Here is a 20,189-nt window from a genome sequence, read left to right on the forward strand (position 1 = left end):
TTTTCTTGACACGTTGGGGGAAAGCGGGAGGTGGGACATTGTCCCCGTATTGGTCGTCTGTCTGCTGTTCCTGCTTCTACTCTTCCTGCTCCTCCTATTTAACCTGCTGGCGATAATGACTTGGTAATGAGATACTTTTGTTCTCAATTGATGCCCTGTTCTAAATTGTGCCTTCCCCGTTTGACCATTTTCCATGGCAATGTATTCTTCTTCTTCTTCTTCTTCTTCTTCTTCTTCTTCTTCTTCTTCTTCTTCTTCTTCTACCTCTTCTTCTTCTTCTTCTTCTTCTTCTTCTTCTTCTTCTACTTTTTCTTCTTCTTCTTCTATTTCTTCTTCTTCCTCTCCTTCTTCTTCTTCTTCTTAAGTCATTTTATACATCAGATTACACAGGGATCCTCCAACTCGGCCCTCACAGAATTCACCTCAACGAGGCGCAGCAGTTGGGACAATCGCGTCACACTGTCATTCCATAACAACAAAACGGCGTCAGATATCAGAATTTGCTCCCCTCCCCCCTACCTCCCCCCCCCTCCACCCCTCCCCACAAACTTTAGAAAAAAAATGGTGCGAGGTATCCAAATAAACTTACGAGAGCTATTTAATCTGACGAACTGCGATTCATCTCTCTGCTTGTTGTCCGACATATTGGTTCATATTCTTGTGACTGTGTGTGTGTGTATATATATATATATATATATATATATATATATATGAAAGAGAGAGAATGTCACAGACCCATCGCACCGACTGACCCATACATACATACATACTCCAGTGTACATGTTGAAGTATCCAACACAGTGAGCCGAGGGATCAGTTCTAATACTGGAATTCCTCTTTCAGTCTCCGCACTACAGACCACGGGAAAAATTGTACGGCTTACGGTGTAAAGCACAGAGCCTCTTACCACCCTTTTACCGTTTCCAGTTACTGTATATTTGTGTGTGTGTGTGTGTGTGTGTGTGTGTGTGTGTGTGTGTGTGTGTGTGTGTAGATGGAGAAGCGTCATCAGTACAGTGTTAAGTTCCCCATCAATTTTACCTTTTTCTACAGTCAACCACAGACTCCCAGCACAGCTCACACTACCGTACTCCCCTGCTTTCAATTAACAACTCGAGTTCTCGCATCACAGTTCCATCATCAACTCAGCCGCACCAAAAGACCTCAATAACAAGGACTTTTTCCTTATCTTTTTTATTTTATCCGGACGTCTCGAACAGCGAAGACTAATTTATATAATCCTTCTTCTATCTTCAACCCTTCCATGGGGCACCGTGGGGTTATTTCTGAGAAGTTCGGTGAAGACGATATTGTTCGCTGCTCAGAGAAAGACTGTGTATGCAAGCTCACATCTGGGGAATACGACGCAGGACTGTTCAATATATTTCGTGAGACTCTGTTCATTTTTTGATATTCTTTGTGGACGTACTTTAAATAGAGGATAAGATACGCAATGCCTTTCGAAAAGCAAATACTTCCCATCTAAACGCTGGCACAAATTATGTGTCTTAAGGTGGTACTATTTCCTAAAGGCAAGAAACACGAATGAGTCAAGACGAAGCAAAAGTCTGAGCAGGTAGGAAGCGGAGGCCCGGCTGGGTCATTAACACAGGAAGGAGTGTAGGCTGATGAACACGGCAGAAATGATCATAAGCGATCCATAACAGATCACGGCCGTGGGCTGATGAACACGGCAGAAATGATCATAAGCGACCCATAACAGATCACGGCCGTGGGCCACTAGGCCTATGGTTATTTGCTGAGCTGATCATCCGGGGTTTAGACCTATTAGAATGCTCAGGTTAGTAAGGTCATCAACATCAAGTCAAAGCAACCCATCGAAAAATCTTGAACACCTTCAAACATTCACGATTTTCTTGGGCATTACTTTCGATACATGAATGACGCTTAGCGCTCTGGACAGTACATATCATACATCATATCAACTAATGAGTTTCGAGGATTGATAAATCATAATTTGATGAATATCAAAAATCACTTGTAAAAGAATTCCTCGTCATTCAACGAAAGCTCACAGAATCATCTAAACTGAAAGGCAGGCGTAAGACCTACAGAATCTTGCGCCAGTAGTTACACCGTCTCAGATCTTAAACGCGAAGAAATGAAGATGATAGGATTTGTGAGAGCCTAAACTTCGTCTTCCACAGGATAGTAAGATTCTATCGAAGCTGTGAAGAAGGGAAGAGCTTTTGTTCGACAGGAACCATGGCCGTGAGGCTGGCCTGTACAGGATAGAAAAAAAAAAACCTGTCTTGTTATGTGGACACTTGATGTCCAGTTAGCAATCCTGAAACGCAATGAGACAGACAGATAAACGCACACACACACACACACACACACACACACACACACACACACACACACGGGAACACACTCACAAACAAACCCACCAAACATTACGCTCTCGTATCCCTCGCATTCTAAAACCAGGATGCAAATGATATTTGAACTAGCCTTTCTCGCCGCAGTATAAACCCCCAAACCTGCCCCATTTTTCACGGAAAAGTTAGCGTCCAGTTCCTGACTCTAAGATTTAATTACTGCGACGAGTTTTAGCCTGATCGGGAACACAACAGTGTTCTCCAGAGGGTAGAAGAAGAAAAAAAAAAAGCATTTGAGGAGACAAACCAGTTCAAACTGTGTCACAACCCGACCCAGCGCAGGAGGGAGGGAATAAGAATCCCCGGTAATAGCAGGATCTGTAACACTGAGGCCAGTCTAAGCACAGCAGGCAAAGGTGTGACGCGTAACAGTGTGTTATATACCAGGTTCCCTGGACTTTTACGAGCTCCCCAAAAGTTAAGTAGACATTTCTGCCACTTTGTGTCGTGTGTGGAGGTGTGATAATGTGCCATCCACCGTTACGCCGGTTACTGGTGGACCTATAACTAACAGAAATAACTGAGTATTGTGCTTTACATTCACGGGAACATTTTACCTTTATCTAGTGTCCTACCATTGTGGTGGGTAAAACATGGTACTTGTGCAGTTTCACAGTCTATGGCGCGTTTAAATAATGGAGCGTATTTTTGTTTCTCTTTCCGCAATGCTTAACGTTGTATTTTTTTTTTACACGCCTTTCTCAGTCTCCGGCGTTTGAAGAGTGTCCTTTTTTTCACGTTTTTCTTTTGGACGGTCTTTAACTGAGGACCTTTTGGCATGCTTGTCTTTTATCAAGGCACGTAAGGAAAATATTTTTGATTTTTGCGCGCGACCATTTGCATAGAATTTTTTTTTTTTTTCTTTTTTCGCGCGTTTCTTTCACAAACGTATTTTAACAAGAAATACAACCTTTTTTGCAACAATATTCAAGTAAGACTTTTCTTTCGGTCTGAAACCTTTTTTTTTTTCCTTTTGATGTATACTATAGAAATTTGGAATGCCTGTCTCTTTCCCGCTTCTAACAATTTCTAGTTTAATTTTCTCTGTCGACGTTAAATGAACGAGTATGCACACCATGTTCTCTTTACGATATCTGACGAGCAATTCTTTATCTACTTCTTTCCTTTACCTGCTTAACGTAAATATCATTTCGCTTTACGTTGTATTGTTTTCAATGATATTTCTTACCCCTTCATTCCTTCGCTTTTCTCTTTGTTACATGGTGTATGTAACACATAAGTCACTGATATCTTCACTGATATATTCACCATCGTCTACCCACTTGCTGGAAAGATAAAAGGCTATAATAACTATAATCGTTATTGGCTTTGGTTGCTACATGTGTGTGCCTATATCTTCTGTGATAATATCCTTTTTCTCTTTTCTCATCTCCCCAGACATGGCTTGTCGCTAATCTTTATTGGTTTCCGGTTGCTACATGTACGTGTCTATGTCTTCAGTAATGATATCCTTTATCTTATCACCCCAGTAACGGGGTGTCGCAAGGGTTAGGACATTTTCACGTATATATATTCCTCTGGGTAAGAACTTATGCAGGTGCGAACGCTGGAGTTTGGCACTACTGCTGCATCCATTTCATGAAAAAGAAAATGAACTCCTGGAAAAGGAGGTACCCTGTCTTCTACCGTGGTTCCAGTCTTTGCCATATTGTAACGCGTTGCATATCGCTCACGATCTGTATGTAAAGTGAGAATCTTACGAATATAATAAGGAATAAGATGATGTTCCTTGGTCGAAATAAGATGAAGATCGGTGTGTTTTTCTTCGACATTTCTTTTTGTTTAAATTCGTTTATGTTGATACCGAATGACACAGAGGACATAATTTTTTCTGCTTATAAATATACATGTATGTATATTCTCCCTATGGTCAAGGGAGAAAGAATACTCCCACGTATCTCGCGGCGACTAAGAAGAGGGGGTGAGGAAATGGAAAGTGGTGCTTTAAATCCTTCCCTTCTGTATCATCATCGTTTTTTTAGCAACAGAAGAACGATACTCGTAAGTTTCCACATTCACGAAACAGATACCGTGCTCTTTTTTATATCATATCAATTCTGATGAACCACACAACTTACCCCGGGAATAAAATTAAACAGTGGGTTTTGAGGCCCCCCGGTATTTGTATGGTATGCCATTTGGATCATCCCGGATTTGCATTGTACATATTTCTGTTTGTACAGTGTATGATAACATGATGAGAATTGCCGTATAATACGATTCTCACTGAGTCGCTACTCCTCTACCTAACCCTCTCGTGGGCTCACTCTTCTGGCTCCTGTTGGGGGTGTGGTGGGGGAGGCGTAGGGAGGAGGATGAAGAAGGGAGGAGGAGAAGAAGGAGGTATGAGGTGGGTAAGAGAGAGAGAGAGAGAGAGAGAGAGAGAGAGAGAGAGAGAGAGAGAGAGAGAGAGAGAGAGAGAGAGAGAGAGGGAGGTAGAAACCTGAAATTTTCCTCTGCCTTTCGAAAACAAAGCAACGCCCAACAACAACGACTATTGGCCATCCTCGAAACGGCACATCATAGCGTTTGAGCAGAATAAACCCTCGCGTATTTGGACATGCCTTACGAAAGATTCCCAAACGCAGCATCTGCGGCACTCACATATAAAGTCTATTTACCTTCAACAACAACACAACAACAACAACAACAGGGGCATTATGTTTATTCATACGCATAACCCCAGCTGAAGCGATGCAGCGGCTAGGAGGTTGAGGACGACTCGTCTCCATCGGCCGGCCCCTTCTGGCCGTCGGGGTAAAGCAATATTTACACTGTCTGATGACCAATGGCGAGCTGCAGCAGCACTTCCAGGCAAATTGAAGTTTGCTCTACCCCCTCCTCCCTCGCCGACTGTTCTTGTGGCACATCAGAGGTAAGACGGTCCTCCTCCTCTCTAGTCTCGTTGAGGTCGAGTCTACCTACTCCACAGATGTGGTTTCCGACCTAATGATCGTGGTTCTTGCGTCCCCTTGTTGCGCTCAACCCTTTGGCTGCTGGACGCAGAGTTGGTTGGTTCCTTGAGGCTAATTTGGCCACAAGACTTGGCTTCTGAATGTTATTAAAACAGAAATGGATGCAACGTTCGCTCCTCCTCTCTGCCAAGCCGAGCTGCTGAGAGATGAAATGGTATTCTGAATGGCCGGAGGAGATAGTAAGTCGAGAAGCCTTTGGCATGTACGACGGAAGACTGATTTCCTGTTACTTCTTGCTGTTCCTTCGAGGATAGCGAAGCCTAAAGGGCGTAAATGATGGCGCATTCATGTAAGATGGAGGCCAATGATATCGCGGAGTAAGTGAAATGTCTCCCCCTTCTTACCTAAAGTGTCTACTAATCCTCTGGAAGATATGGTTGATGCGTATCTCCATCATTCCAGACTCGATGATGTTATCCATCTTGCTGTTGCCAGGAGTAACTTATTTTACCCCTTGTCTCTTCGCCCTCTCTCTCTCCACTTACTATTCTAATCTTACGTACATAACTCAAGACCTTCGTCTCCAATATTCGTGTCTTCACTCTTGATGCCACGAACCATCGAGGTGGTATCATTCCACGAACCATCGAAGAGGTGTCATACTGTCAGATGTCTCTGTTGATGTTCTTTACCTGGAAATGTGTGTTGGGTGTTTGAGCCGTCTTCCCCTCCCACCCTCTACACCTGTACTACTTGGAAGATCCTGTCCCAGACAGAAGCCTAGACTCTCCCGCCTGATAAGGCTCTAGACACTCACTCTCTTTGTAAGTGCCTTAGACCTCTCCCTCAGTGTGCTTCTAAATTCTCCTTCTCTATGAGTGCCTCAGACCTCTCTCTCTCTCTCTCTCTCTCTCTCTCTCTCTCTCTCTCTCTCTCTCTCTCTCTCTCTCTCTCTCTCTCTCTCTCCGTCAGTGTTCTGGACCTCTCCCTCTCTGTTAATGTTCTTTGATCCTCTGCCCTCTGTGTCCAGTTCCTTGTCAAGTCTCTCTCACACTCACTCTCTCTCTCTCTCTTTCTCTGAATACCATTATCCGATCAAGGTTCGCCGTCGTCTTCTTCATCTCCTCCTCCTCCTCCTCCTCCTCTCTTCCTTCTTCTTCTTCTTCCAGCGTTTCTTATATTTCCTTCACATGGTCATTCCCCCTTCATCTTCTGACCCAGACTCTTGCGATACTTTACTGGTTTAGAGCCAAAAATATTACTTTTCATCGAGTGAGAGAATGAAAGAATCCAACGTATTCGCCATAACAATTTACAAGAGTTTCTTGTGGATATGAAAGGCTCTCTTCATCCCTGCATAAGTATAAGGTAAAGTAAGTACTGTGATGGTCTGAACAGATACTTGTACAAGTAAAAAATTACTCCGATCGGAGGCAAAAGGATGTTGCTAGCTTTGCTGCCATTCTTAGCTCTGGTGCCATTCTCATGTTGATCACTTCGCTATGCATGGCTGACAAGCGAAAAACCGATGACACACTGGTCTGTCATTACGAACATAACAGATAACAAAAGATAAGAAATTAGAAGAAAAAAGAAGAGAAGGTATAAAAAGCAACATCGTGAAGAAGATGTAACATATGGGACTTTAAATCATCATAAGAGTTCTTTTATCATTATCATCATTGTCATCATGAACACTATGATAACAGTCATTAAGAAACTTATATCTCATCTGCTGATGTTATATCTAATCTTATGATTATCATAATTATCATCATAAGTATCTTGCCCATCATTATCATTCATATGATCTCAGTTAACATTTTGAACGTCTGACAATCGCTAACAACGGCAGAGAGACGCTAACACCACCTACTAAGGATCGCTAACAAACCAACCACCAGTCGATGTTAGCAACGACTCATTAGGCGCTGATGAAGAGTTGATGATTTCTGGCAACTACTGATGGTCGTTAAAATTCAATGATCTTCGCAAACAACCACTATTAACAGCTCCTTAAAACCAATGTTGATCGCTCACAAGAACTCATAGTCGCGAACTGATGATATTCATCTACAACAAACGACAGTTTCTAACAAGCAATAGTCCTCATACAAAGTGAAGCTAACAGCGACTAACAAACTAATGCTAGTCGCTAACATCGACTAATGGTGACTTAACCATTATAGACGTTGGTTGAGTGCAAACAATGACGTAACATCCCTAACAACTGATTACTGATTAACAACTAAACCGTTAATAACGGTGGTCATCCATTTACAGCCATTCAATTCCCTACTAACAACCATTAACCATCATCAGCACAATCGCAACTGCCAATTACCAAAAGAACACGGTAGCTTATGATGGCAAAGAAGACATGGCCACAAGGACCGAGCGAGAACGTTATGTGACCTTAGAATTATCTTGATCACTTGAAGAAGATCAAATGTTCTCGACTATTTGTTGGAAACTGATGACGTCGGCCTTAACAACCCTGGAAGTCAGTAGGCCTAAAGCCAGACTAACCAACCAGCCAAACTACCTAATCACTAACGGCAACGAGTAGCGCAGCGGCTCACCAAACGCTGATGAGCTGTTAGCAGTACTCAACACCACACCTCCTGGGAGAGGAAGGTGGGCTCCTGGGATAGGAAGGTGGGCTCCTGGGATAGGAAGGTGGGCTCCTGGGATAGGAAGGTGGGCTCCTGGGATAGGAAGGTGGGCTCCTGGGATAGGAAGGTGGGCTCCTGGGATAGGAAGGTGGGCTCCTGGGATAGGAAGGTGGGCTCCTGGGATAGGAAGGTGGGCTCCTGGGATAGGAAGGTGGGCTCCTGGGATAGGAAGGTGGGCTCCTGGGAGAGAGGGAACTCCTCAATTTCAATCGACCATATCTCCCGAGCTACGATATACATATACGATATACATATACGTATACGTATACAGCTGGCGACCTGGCCAATGGACAGCCCTGACGATGATTGCTGACGACGCGCTGACAAGATCCGATGACCTCTGACGACTGTTTAAAACCGCTGACAACTATTAGTGATCATAGGAAACGAGGGGGAGAGGGAGAGAAGCGATGACAGGTCCTGACTGACAGCCAATGAAGACAGACTATCCTTGACCGCTAACAATCCGCTGGTAGTTCACCGAGCCTAGAAAAAAAAATTAAGTCTTTAGTTAAACGTGTAATTCATCATGACAAAGTTACTTCTTACACTTCATACGACGAAGGAATGATGAAGTGATCACAGGTGACTGTCAAGCAAACGGTGACGGTGAACGATTGTTAATAGGGCCTCCGTGGTGTGGTGGTCAGCGTTTCTGACCGCATGGACGCGCAGGGGTTCGATTTCTGAACGTGGCGGTCAGCCTACACCCAACCCAGATGTTCATCTTCCTTTCGGGACTAGTCGATAAATGGGTCGCCGGCTTACTCTTATGTGTGTGTGTATGTGTGCATGGTACATATTCACAAGGTTAAGAGACGTAGAAACACGAGAGTAAAACTCTCTCCCCGCAACACATAAACAGTATTCACACACACACACAAATATATATATATATATATATATATATATATATATATATATATATATATATATATATACATAGATAGATAGATAGATAAATAGAGATAGATAGATAGATATAGATATATATATATATAGTAATCACTCACCAATCATTACAGCTATTCACACACAAAAGATAAATATAAAACATAAAGTGACTATCTCTGACCTGAATTCCCATTTTTCCTCCCCTACGGAACACGTACAGAGGGTCAGGGAGGAGCTATATCAGAGGGGATTTATCCCACAGCGATTTAGCTGGGATGGTTATAGGTGCCATGTACCTGTGTTGCTGACGCTGTAGTTTGGGGATGATGAGACCCTGTTGACGGTCTGATCTGTGTTGTGGGTATGACGGCGTTGTGTTGTTGGTCTGTGTTGTGGGTATGCTGCTGGTCTGATCTCCGTTGTATGATGTTGGTCTGATCTATGTTGTGGGTATGATGAGGTTGTGTCGATGGTCATATATAATCTGTGGGTATGTTGTGGGTTTGTAGTTATGTCGTAGGTAAGAAGGAACGAAGGAAGGAAGGTTGGTAGGTTGGTAGGTAGGTAGGTAGGTAGGTAGGTAGGTAGGTAGGTAGGTTGGTAGGTGGTCGCTTATCTCTTAACTCCCAAGGGAAGGCTCCCTAATCTAATGCCCCCTTTGAATTATTCCCGAATCTTGAGATGGATCCCGAAACAGGATGAACCTGGTGGTCTCCACGCTGGCCCGGCAGCCCGGCCCTCGCTGGCAAGTGGTAGTGGTAGTGGTAGGTGGTCATAGTGGTGGGGAGGATGGTCGTGGCTAGAAATGGTGGTGATGGTGGAGATGGAGGGCGTCAGTAGTGGTGATGGTGACTGAGGTGTGTGTGTGTGTGTGTGTGTGTGTGTGTGTGTGTAATATGTTGGTGGTGGAGACCGCGCGGCACCATCGCAAACATGACCATCGCCAACATCACCAACGCCAGCCAATCCCCATCAAGATCAAACTCTTGCTGATCTTGGTTAATGAGTGGCGTAATTTTGTTTATCCCTTCCCTTGTACACAGAATATTCGCCATATTAATATTTCCAAATACTTGTATACTTGTTTGAGTGGAAAAAATATATGAAGAATGAAGGTCATACGTCACTGAGGCCAGACGAGTATGGTACTGGTCATGAACAGGAGAATACAAGAACACTTGCTGAAGGAAAATGTCTTTTACTGCTTCCTCTATGACAGTGCCTGTACAGTATTATGAGAGAAAACGTGGGATGGATTAATCCTTACATAAACTTGATATAGTCGACTGGACGGCGAGTTAAGCCATGGCATAACACTCAGAAGGGACCCGGCCGACTCAAGACAAATCACTAGTCCTGAATCAGAATTATACAGCATTTGCAGTATTAATGTGATAATCGCGGCAACACTGTCGAGGCCCCAGCCGTCACACGTATCTTACCCAAACACTGGGCCAGCCCTTACCACCCCACCCCACTCCCTTCGCCTCCATCTTCTCCCCCTTCTCCTCCATCTTTACCCTTCCTCTCTCTCTCTCTCTCTCTCTCTCTCTCTCTCTCTCTCTCTCTCTCTCTCTCTCTCTCTCTCTCTCTCTCTCTCTCTCTCTCTCCTTCAATCCATTCCTGTACTCTCCTCTCCCTTTACCTTTCCCCACGTTAGTGTCTCCTCGGCCTCCTATCTTTTTCTCTATCCATCTTCTTCATCCATCCACTCTCTTTTCCCCATCGCTGTTGTACTGGATTTCACGTTACGTCTTAACACTTAACTCTGTTTCTTTCTAAGCCTCCCTCTGCCCTCTATATCCCATGTCTTTCGGGAGGGTCGGAGGGAACCATGAAGTTCATATTGCTTCTCACAGACTCACCCCTAAGAGACTCTGGTCTTTGCTATCATTTCTAAAGAAACAGATAAGGAACAGCTCCTTCCTTCTCATTATTCATGGATGCCTATCTTACTATCCCCACCATTTCTGTTTCTTTTAGTTCATTGTTACGACCGTCACATAAACAAACCATCATTTCCTTCGCGAACGTCTTTATTGGCTTACGTCGCTACAACCAGTGCCATACTGATCATATTTTCATCATTAATCAGACTGTTAATCTCCTCGACAATCCCCTCCATCACCAACATATCTTTCATCTACTTGTAAAACTTACTGATTTTTTTTTCTCTATCTGCCTGTTTCCCGTTTTCTAACTGTGTCTTCCTCTACATCTTTTCATTTTTTTCGCATATCTATGTTTTCATCGACTGTAGCTCCTCTGTTCGTGGCACCAAAATTCTGATCTTCACATTACTTTCTTCAAATAGAGTTCCTCCAGTTTCTAACTTCCTCGATACACTGTTGTTTTCCTTTTACCTATCACTTCCGTGGACATTAATACAACCTATGCTATCAACAATACTATTCTTTTTAACTACTGTGTTGGCTTTTCTTACATTATCATCCTATTTCTGACAAGGTGGTTGTTCCATTTTTTCCTGTATGTCTTTCTCGTCCTTCTCTTCTCCTTCTTCTTCTCCTTCTTCTTCTTCTTCTTCTTGACCGATACTCCTCCCCCCCCCCCCCTACACCATCATCGAACCTTCAGAGAACGTCAATAAATACCTCCACCAAACCTCCCTCCCCCCTTCCCCTCCCCCTCATGGGGCCAGCTAACGTTTCAACCCCCTCCCTCTTCCTCCTCCTCCCTCCACCTCCCCTTACCCCTAACCTTCCTTTATTGGTCGCCAGTACCTCCCGAGCCCCTAAGGACCTTAATTCCCCCCTAAAAGAACAATAACTTAGCCCTTAACGTTGCGCAATAATGTCTGAAATCTGGGTGCAATAGGTAGAGCAACACGCTACTTGCATTAGGAGCTTCGACGATCCGTAAGGCTTTATTGAACCATGTCGTCTATCACAATTCTTCGCTCACTTGTCCCTTTCCGTATTGTTTAGGTCTTGAGTCATCAGTCTTGGTCTGTTTCTTACGATATGGAGGGCAATCTACTAAACTCAAGTCTCCCAGAATGTCAGAGATATGAAAATGGTTTTGTGGGTAGTACTGAATGTTTATAATTGTTCATATTCACACACACACACACACACACGCTTATATATATATATATATATATATATATATATATATATGTGTGTGTGTGTGTGTGTGTGTGTTAATGTGTGTGTGTGTGTGTGTTACTAAGAAAATTTCAGACACGAATATAAGTACACAATACAAATTTCACACACACGGACATACCAAAGTATGTAATGTTTGCATGTGACAAACGTTACATATCCCACATATGACACAAAGTTACTCACATTACCTGAAGACACTCCTCACTTTCTTCTTATATTCCCCCTTAACCATTTTCCTTCACTCTCTAGTTTTCGCTTATCATCTAACTCTCAACTTTTCTCTTTCAATACCGTTCTTCTCTAATTCTCATCTGCCTTTATCGTCCAATCTCCTTCCCTCTCTTTCCTATTTCCTTCAACTTCCCTATCATCATCTTCGAGTTTAATCTACCCTTCTTTCTTTTTCCCCTCTTCCTTCTTCTTCTTCTTCTTCTTCTTCTAATCTTCCTCCTACCATCACCAATCTCCTAACCATCATCATCTCTGCCTCACTCTCCCTTCTCCTGGAGGAGGCTCTGACGAAGCACACAGGCGCAGAAGCAGCAGCAGCAGCAGACGCCGACGACCGTCGAGAGGGACGAAGACCTTAGACGACAACACTCCCCCCAAAGCAACACCTAAGACAAATCTGACCAACACATCTGAAGACAGCCTTATTGATAATGACATTCACCCATTACTGGCCTCTAGTGGAATGGATACCCTAAATGATTTCCCGGATCCTTGATGCCAGATGATTTCTCTATAATGCAAGGGCTGGCTCGTCTCGCTCCCTCTTTCCATCAGATGGCACTTAGTGGTATATTGGAGAGCAGGAGTGTGGGGCGGTGATTGGTCCAGGGAGGATTCTGAATAGCACACAGATAAATCACACTGTAATAAGTCTATTGTATCAAGACAAGAGTCTAGTGCTCGGTGAAGCAACGTGTAAAATGGTAATCGCTTTCCTCCTCGTCCATACAGGGATTCCTGCTATAAGTAATTTATAATTTATCTCAAAGTAATCATTCCTTTTAAAATATGAGTACCTCTCCTGTTGTTGGTATTGCTACTACTACTACTATTATTAGCACTTCGTCACTCCTGAGCGCTCATCTTGTTGTTGCTGCTACTTTCAGTACTATTACTACTAATGCCACGACTTCTACTACTGCTACTACTACTACTACAATAACAAGTGCCATTCCTAATACTATAAATGACATCGCTACTACTACCACCATCATCCCAACACCACCTACACTACTACTACTACAATTACTACTACCACTTCTATATTACTACTACCACTACTACTACTACTACTACTACTACTGCTGCTGCTGCTGCTGCTGCTTATCTCGTTACTACCACTAGTGAGTGCTTCATTTCCCTGACACCGGCTCTCCTTCGTCACACACATCGTGCCATCAACACCTCTGGTCATCCCCACTACATGACCCGCCCCCAGTACCACTCTCTACTCTACCAGCAGGGGAATTAGGCAGTGTTGGCCTGGCCTAGCCTGGCCTGGCCTAGCCTGGCTTGGCCTAGCCTAGCCTGCTCTGCTTACTCTCTAAATAACCAGAGAGGAAAGACGACCCTCATCTCCCTCCGTGAGTCGCCGCATCCTCCTCCCTCATTTCATAATGAGAAAGGAGGTTCTCGTAGCCTCACGTTTACCCTCATATACCTCCACCTTAATGTGACCAGATGAGGGCAAGAATATCCCCCCCTCATGCCAGTCTGAGACAGACGATTCTTCCGTCCTTCGTGCAGTGCCCGTCTTCCTGTCTTCTTGTTATGATCATCTACCCTACAGCGCCACAGCGGCCCCCATACCCCCTTCGTCTCCTTGCCTCATCTTCTCGCTCCCCGTTTTCGCTTCTTCTCCCCTAATAATTCTCGCTTCTTCGATGCTACACAACCAAGAGGTGAATAGGGGAGTAGGGGGAGAGAGAAAAGGGGAGGAAGGAAGGAAGGTAGGGGGGGTGTGGGGAGGAATTTACTGACCCGTCCCCTGCCTCACCCACCTTCCCTGCAAGCCAGCGGGGGTGGGTGGGCTGCCGGACACCCAATCTCGGTCCGTCATCAAAAGTGAATTAAAACGATATCGCTCCATGTTCCGCAGACGACGCCCTCCCTTGTCCGACGCGCACGGAATAATTGCAGATGTAATTCAAACCAACTGACCGTCTCTCATCCTTTGTCGGTAATTCACTGGCCTTCTCTCCCTCCCTCCCTCTCTCTCTCTCTCTCTCTCCAGCGCCGGCCGGCCACCCGCTCTACCCCCCCAACCTATCCCCCTTCCGTCGGCTTAACTCTACCCCAACTTTGCAAGACAGGAAATAGAGAAGGCATTAGCAGAAGAGGTGGCCACGCGGGGGGTGAGGTAGGAGGCGTTAGAACAGAGCAGAGGAGGCGAACAAGGACGCGAAAGAGACGCTGCCGCTCCTCCTCCTCCTTCTCCTACTACAGTTGTGGAAGCAAAGGAAGAAGAATAAGTATCTGGAGGAGATGATATAAAACACGATAACATACAAACATACGGGGAAGGGGAAGAGTGGTAGCTGCACAAAATTAGCAAAAAGGTGTTAGGGACACAGGAATGAAATGAGATTAACGGGAGACGGGAGAGGGAGGAGGGAGGACGTGGTGATGTATTATTCAAATGAACACAAATATGGGAAAAAGTCACCAAGATGAAAATCAACTGGTCCACGAAAGCTGAAAATGCATCGAAGTGGCTTACTTCAAGAAGCTTGGTAGAGGAAGGATAGGAAATCACTGCAGAGGAGAGAAAATAAATTCGGGGAGAGAGAGAGAGAGAGAGAGAGAGAGAGAGAGAGAGAGAGAGAGAGAGAGAGAGAGAGAGAGAGAGAGAGAGAGAGAGAGAGAGAGAGAGAGAATTATGTAAAGTGTCGATTGAAAACGTTCTTTCATTAATTCTCCCAAACCCTTTCTCTTCAAGAGAAACAGCTTGCTCTCACTGTGTACCGCAATTACAACGTCGCAATGTAAAGCGAACGCCAAAATCTCTCTCGCTCTCTCTATCTCTCAGTCTCTCCTCCTCACCGTCAACATGAGGGGAATATATGAGGGACAATTGTGAAAATTCCCAGTCGCATTTGCCTCGCCCGCTTAGACCGCAATGCTCATAATCTTCAAAGAATATAATTATAAAAGGGGAAATAATTTATGCTTTCCCCTTTGAGGCAGAGAGAGAGAGAGAAAGAGAGAGTGAGAGAGAGAGAGAAAGCGTGAAAGAGACGCCGTGTTGATGAGACATAAAGCTTGACAGTGGATTCTGTTCACCGTAAATGCACTGCTCTAACCACTTTTCAGACGCGTTTCAATTTAGTCCACATTTTAGGCAAAGTCCTCAATTCAACCATTTGCAAAAGAAGGATTACTTTCCGCGTCGCATTGAGATTTCCTCGGATAAAAATGGTGTGACAAGTTTGTCGATTTTCGGTCTGGCGAGGATGATGGGAGCGACAAGGATGATATCCAATGTGATTCGAATACGAAAATGAACGTTATCGATTTCAGATCTAATGCATATAATCGCCTCTAATCTCAGGACGATTTATTAATGAGCCAACTGGAAATATGCGGATTTAAGTCGTATTTGAATAACCAATGAATCTAACGACCATTTTATGAAGGTAATGACCGTTCTACAATCAGTAAAATATGTATGGAGACCGATTTGTTCCTCTATCTAAACCTATGAGTAAATGGCAAAGACAATCAGAGAAGTTAGACTTGACAGCAAGTTGTCAAAGGGAATTCTTATTTGCGTGAACACATACGCGTGTATTATATCAATCTATCTAAGGCATTAATCTCACTATTATCATCATCATTATCATTACTATTATCATTATCATCATGATTATTAGTATCATTATTAATAGTATCCATATCATTATCATCATCATCATTACTATTATCATCATTATCAATAGTATCCATATCATTATCATCATCATCATTACTATTATCATCATTATCATTATTGTTATGATTATCATTTTTATAATCATCATGATTCTTATCGTTATCATTACTATCATTATTCTTCACATCAAACAGTTTCCCTGTGCAGCATGGGAGCGTCATGATCCATCAGTCACCAGGAGGTAGCTGGGCCAGAGCCTTGCGGGGATAAAACTAATCCACGTTTTACTGGTTATATTATCCACCTAGGGTGGCTGAGGCGGGAGGGGCGACCAACGCTGGTAACAACGTAGAGGATTTGTTAGGCCGTGTTGAATTGTGCTGTCTGGTTGTTAGTGGTGGTGTTCAAGTGTGTTCAATCATTGGGAGTGTTAAATTGTGTTGTCCGGTCTATGTTGGTGGTGTTAAAGTGCGTTGTTTGGCTATTCATCAGTGGTTGTGTTAAAGTGTGTTGTCTGGGTCGTTGTTGGTGGTGTTAAAGTGCGATGTTTGGCTATTCATCAGTGGTTGTGTTAAAGTGTGTTGTCTGGGTCGTTGTTGGTGGTGTTAAAGTGCGATGTTTGGCTATTCATCAGTGGTTGTGTTAAAGTGTGTTGTCTGGGTCGTTGTTGGTGGTGTTAAAGTGCGTTGTTTGGCTATTCATCAGTGGTTGTGTTAAAGTGTGTTGTCAGGGTCGTTGTTGGTGGTGTTAAAGTGCGATGTTTGGCTATTCATCAGTGGTTGTGTTAAAGTGTGTTGTCTGGGTCGTTGTTGGTGGTGTTAAAGTACGTTGTTTGGCTATTCATCAGTGGTTGTGTTAAAGTGTGTTGTCTGGGTCGATGGTGGTGGTGTTAAAGTGCGTTGTTTGGCTGTTGGCAAGACTTGCTTGTTCTAGTACCACTACCTCCACCACCGCCACCATCATCACCACCACAGTTGCAAGGGTTTGCTGTGGTCGAGGTGTTTACGGTATGGAAAGACGATGTGTGTGTTTCTGTTCCTCCTCCTCCTACTCCTCCTGCTGGCGGACGAGAAGTTTGGGATGAGTACAGTCACTAGGTGGGAGGAGAAGAAGAAGAAGGAGAAGAAGAAGAAGAAGAGGAAGAAGAAGAAGAAGAAGAAGAAGAAGAAAAGGAAGAGGAAGAAGATGAAAAAGATGAAAATGATGATGATGAAGAAGAGGATGATGAGGATGAGGAGGAGGAGGAGCACGAAAGAAGAAGCGGAGGAGGAGGAGGTGGAGGAGGAGGAGGAGTATGAAGGATGAGCGAAGAGACAAGAGATGAGGATTCTTTCTAAGGAAAGCAAGGGATTAGATCAAGATTCTTTCGACGGATGGTGAGGGATTAATGCTGGTTTCTTTCCGAGGGATTATGGCTGGTTTCTTACAATGGACGGTAAGAGTTAGGTGTCTTTTGACGGGATGGTGAGGGATTATACTCGCACTCGGTTTCTTTGTTAAGTCAGGGTTGAAGGAATTCTCTTTTGTACTTAGCGCTGGGACAGATACGAGAAGTTAATGAATGCGTGTGAGACAAGACGATAGTTTCCTTGTGTGTTAGTGAAGACACGAGGAAGAAAAGGATTCTACATAGGATTGTGGTACAACAGTTGGTTTCCTTCAATAACTAGACGTAAGAGAATGGTTCTCTCAGGAGTTCGTGAAAGAGGAGCGGTGAGGTGTTCTTAGTTTGGGGGTTTGCGGAACTGACTTGAGGGGAGAAATGGTTCTACCTCGAGTGTTCTCAGGGAAGAGGTTTGTTTTCTTTTGGGCTTGTGAGCTAGTAACTAAGGGAGGATCTCAATGACTGGAAAAAGAGGAGGAGGTTTCGTCCATGTGTTTCCAAGGAGGAATGATTTTTCTCTCCATGTTTAATTGGCAAAAGGTATTTTTCTACTTGGATCCGTGATCTTATGGTCTTCATTCCTGGATCAGTCATGCTGTAATTACAGCTTATAACTGCTGTAATAACAAATGTATTATATATTTGAGTTTCATACCATCCTTCAGTCCATCTCTGCGGAAGACATTTCAGATAACAGTTACTTAAATTTGTTCTTCGTATTTCAGAATGTTGAGGAAAGGAACACAAAGGATTATCACCCACATCGTCGGCGGTGAGATTGAAGTCACCAACTCACACGACGTCACTGATGTCACCACCTGAACCAAAATGCACCGACTCACTCGACATTGGCGCCTCATGAGACATCACCATCTGGACTGGGGTACTCTTGAGAGACATCATCACCATCATAGATCCTGACGTCTGGCTGACCTGACATCATCACCACCACCACCCCCACCACTTGACATCGTCCCGACAACACCACTCCCTTCTCCTCCTCACCTTCCGTCCTGACATCATCTCTTCAGCTGGTGTCACGTGTCACCTTAAGGACTATGACGTCACAGGGCCAAATGACGTCATCATCATCACCATCGTCGCCCACGCCATGCCTCATTAACCTCATCAACCTGGCCAGACCACATCAGGCAGCATAGAATATCTCCTCTACATCCTTACGTCTCCGTCTCCAGACGCTGTTAACCACGCCTCGCAAACGATCAGGTAAAAATAAATAAAAAATGAAAGAGTTCGTGATTAAAAATATTTTCTCTTCTTGTAATCTGAAGTTTTCTTTTACTGGATAGAAATATTGAGAATATTCTTTTTCTAAAACAAATGAATATTATAGAATTTTACATCTAGAATATACATTTATCCAGTGAAGATGTTCATCGGGGCCCCGTCTTACACACATTTTGTACTATCATACAACTCTCTCTCTCTCTCTCTCTCTCTCTCTCTCTCTATATATATATATATATATATATATATATATATATATATATATATATATATATATATATATATATATATGCTGTAAAAACAATAATCTGTAAACCGCACATATTACCTGGGAAATTTCAATATATATATTTCACGAGCACTTGAGTATGTACGTTAAATATATTACGCCTTCTATGATATTCATAACTGGTTATGCTTATAGCTACTAAATAATTGTAGCTGAGTATAAAGTCTTTAAGAGCCTTGAATATACGAGAGTGTTTTTGTTTGGTTCGGCTGGAAATCTGTTTGGGCAATTGACATATCATTCAATTGAGTCAGTAATATCTATACTTTTTATTTCCATGCGTGACTGTAATTTTCTGAGCCAACTTGGTTCAAAGATTTTGTTGACTGGATATAAGGTGAAATATACAAAAGACAAATAAGGGGTTACAACTGTCAACTTATACATGCGTGTGTGTGCATGTGTGTGTGCTTAATATATATATATATATATATATATATATATATATATATATATATATATATATATATATATCGAGAAAAGGTGTTCAAAGACACGGACTATCACCGTAAAACATGTATATCCCCGTGTCGCTCCGCCAAAGCGCTTAAATCATCCCCTACTTCCCACAAAACTTCCATTATTAATATCCTCTCCAGCTCCAGTAGAAGCAGAAGTCTTCATACATCGGAAGACCCAAGTTAAGACAACGACTGAGACATAAGAGATCAAGAAATGCAACGAGTCGTCGAGTGATAATCGGCGGGTAAATGAAAGCGTCGCAGCGTCGTCCTAAGACTTAGCGCGGCGTCTTGCCGGCCCACACACCTCCTCCGCCTTGAGCGAGCGTACCAAGCCCACACTCCAAGAACACATCGCCCGCTACCCTCCCTCCACACTCTCAAGCCAGTGCTCTTAAAATCTTATTGGGAGGTTTAGCGTAGTATACCTCGAGTTAAAGATATAAAACACTTCTGACACGAAACAAGTACAGAGAGATAATGACGCGATTGAAATATTAATGGGCTGTTGAGGGAGGAAGATGGTGGTGAGTGACGGTTGTCGGGCAGCGTACAGTCTATAAACTCCGTTCGTCTAGAACCAGCGGAAGTGCGTGTGATGGTCGGGAACACGCGCTACATTTTCATTAATACGTTGCACTTCCTTGACACTCGAGAGATTTCGTCATCTGATGGATCCCATAACAAAAATATGCCGTCTTAAGGAAAACTTGATACATCTTATAGGTGTAAACACGAAGGAAATGCTGATTATAATTACCCCGTCTATATGTACATATGAATATGTTTCATAGCCTGATACAACATACAATATATTCATTCAATACTTAAATCATAAGTAACGAAAAGTAGAAAAGTATCGAAAACTTTCTATTCGTATTTTTCAAAA

The 20,189-nt window shown here is 43.4% G+C and overlaps 1 long non-coding RNA gene across 3 annotated transcripts in view; it reads left to right on the forward strand.

The window, feature by feature from the left end:
- Nucleotides 1-20,189, forward strand: part of LOC139760086 (uncharacterized) — a 95,021-nt gene that overhangs the window by 35,035 nt on the left and 39,797 nt on the right. For all 3 annotated transcript variants that reach the window (XR_011715232.1, XR_011715233.1, XR_011715234.1), the window contains exon 2: nucleotides 18,028-18,529. This is a non-coding gene — a long non-coding RNA (uncharacterized lncRNA). The remainder of the gene's footprint in view (nucleotides 1-18,027; nucleotides 18,530-20,189) is intronic.

Source organism: Panulirus ornatus, chromosome 35 (assembly GCF_036320965.1).
Source record: "Panulirus ornatus isolate Po-2019 chromosome 35, ASM3632096v1, whole genome shotgun sequence".
Classification (NCBI taxonomy): Eukaryota; Metazoa; Arthropoda; class Malacostraca; order Decapoda; family Palinuridae; genus Panulirus; species Panulirus ornatus.